At 45.1% G+C, this 4698-nt stretch overlaps 1 non-coding gene across 1 annotated transcript; it reads right to left on the bottom strand.

Annotated features, from left to right (window-relative positions):
• Positions 1-995: 995 nt before the first annotated feature.
• LOC119625984 (U6 spliceosomal RNA) lies at positions 996-1102 on the bottom strand. The gene has a single exon (XR_005242197.1). It is a non-coding gene; the product is annotated as a U6 spliceosomal RNA (small nuclear RNA).
• Positions 1103-4698: the final 3596 nt, after the last annotated feature.

The raw sequence follows: 4698 nt of genomic DNA, 5'->3' as shown, positions 1-4698 counted from the left end.
TTTGAACTCCCAACCTCAGGTGATCTGCCCGCCTCAGCCTCCCAAAGTGCTAGGGTTACAGGCTTGAGCCATTGCACCCGGCCTATTTTTTTTTATTTATTTTTTGAGACAGGGTTTCTCTCCTGTCACCCAGGCTGGAGTGCAGTGGCGCGATCTTGGCTTACTGCAACCTCTGCCTACCCACTTGAAGTGGGTTCAAGTGATTCTCCCACTTCAGCCTCCTGAGTAGCTGGGATTACAGGTGCCCGCCACCATGCCTGGCTAATTTTTGTATTTTTAGTAGAGACGGGGTTTCACCATTTTGGCCAGGTTGGTCTCAAACTCCTGACCTCAGGTGATCCCAAAGTGTTGGGATTACCGGGTGTGAGCCACCATGCTGGCCTATGTTGTTTTTTTATGTATTTAACCATTAGTCTGTCTTCCCTTGGACTATAAACTCCACTAGAGCCAAGGCTTTGTCTCCTTTGTTCACTGTCACATTTTCACTTGCCAGAGGCTGGCACATAATACATGGCCAATAAATACTTGTCAAATAAATAAATATTTCTTATATTTTTAAAATACAAGAAAAATTTCTTAACATTATTTTAAGTTTTATCTTCCAGAGTAAAGTCCTGATAAATACCTTTTTTCACCATTTAATATGGAATTTTGGCTTCCTTTATAAGTGAATTTATTTAAGTGGCCTTTTCCTGGACCATTTATCTTGGTCTATCTTGCTTCTTTCCTTCCTTAGATTTCTTAAGGAAGTGAGGGCTGTGCTGACATGATTTGTTCTTGGTTAACCCGAGCTGGGTCATGGTGATGAGTCATTTTTCTTCTTGGGACACAGAAGTACCCTCTCCTCCTTAAAATCCATTCTAGAATAGTGTCTGCAAAATGTTGCGCTCATTGGTTTGCAGAGCATAGAACTTTCTTTCTTCTGTTTCCCCCCGCTTTTTTAGCAAGGGCCATCACTTCAACAGGATCTTTCTTCTTCTTCTTTTTTTTTTTAATTTTTAATAGAATACTTCCCAAATTTGCGTGTCATGGTTGTGCAGGGGCCATGCTAGTCTTCTCAGTATAATTCCAATTTTAGTATATGTGCTGCTGAAACAAGCACTCTTTCTTCTTTTTATTATTTATTTATTTATTTATTTATTTTTGAGATAGAATCTTGCTCTGCTGCCCAGGCTGGAGTGCAGTGGCACCATCTTGGCTCATTGCAACCTCCGCCTCCTAGGTTCAAGCAATTCTCCTGTGTCAGCCTCGCTAGTAGCTGGGACTACAGCTGCATGCCATGGTGCCTGGCTAATTTTTGTATTTTTAGTAGAGATGGTTTTACCATATTGGTCAGGCTGGTCTCAAACTCCTGACCTCAGGTGATCCACCTGCCTCAGCCTCCCAAAGTGCTGGGATTACAGGTGTGAGCCACCACACTCGGGCTCTCTTTTTAACGGAACACTTTCCATCTCCAGGATTCCAGCACCATCCTAAATATCTAAGACTACAGATAGACACCGAAAATCTCTTCCCTCGGTTCTCTGTGTGCTGTGGCCTGTAATTCATCCGAGTCAAGAGACAAGCTTAATTCAATTTAGACACAAATAAAGGTTCTCATTAGAGGGGAGTGGCCACATTGGAAGACAATTTGGCAACACACTGATGTCACTGAATCACTGAATTAAACAGATGCCTCTTCAATGTGAAGGCTCTGATCCCTTTCAAAGAACTGGCTTCTATAGACCCTTGAATTCTTAGAACCAGTCATTTGGGGTCAAAAAATATTGTTGAAGGGTTTATGGTCTACCTTAAAATTCTCTTCCACCTTGCTGTGTGCCATGATCCTTAGGGGTCGCTGGGGAGAGAAGAGAGAGTCGGCAGGAAGACCTACGGAGCCAGCTTTCCTGCAACACCGTACCATGGGGGGCTCTGGGGAGCGGTCAGACATTCACCTGTGTGTGGCCTGCTGTGTGTAAGTGGTCTGCCAATAGGATTCTGAGGTTAATTTGCGATTACATGCCATCCTAAAGGGGCCAGCCAGCCACTCCTCCCATCTCCCCCACACTGTTGCTAATCAGAGATGTCTGCATTTTCATGTTGATCACTGTTTTCATGTTTAGTTTTTTTTTTTTTTTTTCCGGGGGACCTTGCTAGTGCCGGGGATGGGGGTGGGGTGTGGTGGCTGTGCGCCCATGCATGAGTCCCTCCCCATCCCACGCTGCTGCAAGCCTCCTTCATGTTAGTTTTAACTGCTGGTTCAAATTTATAAAGGCTATGTCAGCCAGGCAGCACATGCCCCAGGCCTGATCCCATCAGTCGCTTCCAGTTTGCAACCTCTGACCTAAGGCGCCACGTAAATATCACTGGTGGAGAAAGAGGGGATGCTGGTTGTCAGTTTCTTCTGATATTGGCACCAGAGTGTGATGTGAATGCAGATTCATTCTTAGTCCAGACAGCAGTTTCTGTTCTAGGAGTTAACAGGTAGTTACAAAGCATTTTTACTTTACTTTATTTATTTAGAAACAGGGTCCCTATCTGTTGTCCAGGCTGGAATGCAGTAGTGCAGTCTTGGTTCACTTCAGCCTCAACCTCCTGGGTGCAAGCAATCCTCCCATCTCAGGCTCTGGAGTAGTTAGGACTACAGGTGCACACCACCACACCTAACTAATTTTTGTATTTTTTTGTAGATATGGGGTCTTGCTATGTTGTCCAGGCTGGTGTTGAACTCTGGCTTCAAGTGATCCTCCCACTTTGGCCTCCCAAAGTGCTGAGATTGCAGATGTGAGCCAGCACACCTAGCTCACAAAGCATTAAAAAAAAAAAAAAAAAAAAAAAATGGCGTTGCAGGGAATCTTAATGTAAATGGCATTGAAGTTTGACAGAAAGAGTCTTAACTTCACAATGAGGGATTCCTGTGGCTGCTGCTTTGGGGCACCTTTTTTTTTTTTTTTTTTCCTGAGATAGGGTTTCACTCTGTCACCCAGGCTACAGTGCCATGGCACTTTCTTAGCTCACTTCTGCCTCGAGCTCCTGATCTCAAGTGATCCTCCTTCCTCACCCTCCTGGGTAGTTAGGACTATAGGCACACACCACCACACTCCGCTAATTTAAAAAAATTTTTTGGTAGAGGTGTAGGGAGGCTCTTACTATGTTGCTCAGGCTGGTCTTGAATTCCTGGCCTCAAGTGATCCTCCTCCCTTGGCCTCTCAAAGTGCTGGGATTACAGGTGTTAGACACTACACCTGGCCTGCGGCCCAGGTTTCATGAGGGCCTGTCTCCCCGAGTAAAGGACTAGGAATTTGTCATCTACATGTTTGGGACCCTCAAACTGGCCTTGGAAATAGTGCATGCATATAGTAGGGGCTGAAAAGTGTACTGAATTAATGTTGCTTTCTGCAGATCTAGATCTATAAACAAAAAACAAAGCAAAAATACAAATGAATGAATGTTGCTGACCACTTTCACTTACAAACTTCACTTTAAAAACATTAAATAAAAACCCTTGGCCGGGTGCGGTGGCTCACGACTGTAATCCCAGCACTTTGGGAGACCGAGGCAGGTGGATCAGGAGTTCAAGATCAGCCTGGCCAACATGGTGAAACTTCATCTCTACTAAAAATATAAAAATTAGCTGGGTGTGGTGGCAGGCGCCTGTAATCCCAGCTACACAGGAGGCTGAGGCAGGAGAATGGCTTGAACCCAGGAGGCGGAGGTTGCAGTGAGCTGAGATCATGCCACTGCACTCCAGCCTGGGTGACATAGTGAGACTCTGTGCCCCCCAAAAACAAACAAAACTAAAAAAAACCCCAACTCTTTGGCTGAGCATGGTGGCTGTAATCTCAGCACTTTATCTTAGCTACTGAGTACAGGTACAAAGTAGTAAGACCTTGGGATTGAACCAGGGTTGGGATTATGCCAAGTGCTTACCGTGGTCATGGAGAAGCGTGAGGCAGTTGTGGTTGGCTGCAGCTGTGGTGATTTTAATGATGGACAATGGAATCTAAGCTAGATCAAATGGGAAGTGTGGACATAAGAGGGTGAGGGACTGTAAAAGAGTCTAGGGAGCCATAATGAAGCACTGAATCAAGGGTTAGAAAGATGGAAATGATTTGGAGACTGTACTGTAGGAAAATCCACTCGTCCTTGCTGACTAGGTTCATTGGGACTCTCAAACCAAGGTGGGTCCTCAGCACAGCCTTGCAATTATAATATATTCCCATGGTCAACTCAGTCACCAACTCTCCTGGCCAGCTCTTTCACAAAGCCTCTCTCCTCCAACCTCCAGTGCCCTCTGCCCTCTATCCCCTCATTCTCAGCTGATGACGTGGCTCATTATTTTGCTGAAAAAACAGAAGCAATCAGAAGAGGCTGATCATCAGGCTAATGGATCTCCTTTGTCTCTTCTGACCCTAGCTCCTCAATGTCCACTGAGTCAATTTCTCATACACTAGCCAGAGTTATTATATGAGCGCTCACTGAGAACAAAATCCAAATTCCTTACCATGACCTAAAGCATATCCATGGTCTACCCACATGCTTGCCTCTGATTTCATCTCCCTCCCTGTCTCCCTGGCTGTGTCCATCCTACCCACATAGATCTCCTTGCTTTTTTGGCCAACACCCAAGACATATTCCCATCTCAGGACCTTTGCACATGCTGCTTCAGTCTCTGGAGTGTTCTTCCCCCAAAAGTATATGTGGTATGCTTTCTCATTT

Source organism: Chlorocebus sabaeus, chromosome 15, assembly GCF_047675955.1.
Source record: "Chlorocebus sabaeus isolate Y175 chromosome 15, mChlSab1.0.hap1, whole genome shotgun sequence".
Classification (NCBI taxonomy): domain Eukaryota; kingdom Metazoa; phylum Chordata; class Mammalia; order Primates; family Cercopithecidae; genus Chlorocebus; species Chlorocebus sabaeus.
Note: the sequence above shows the minus strand (reverse complement) of the source record. Positions and strands in the feature narration are given on the sequence as shown.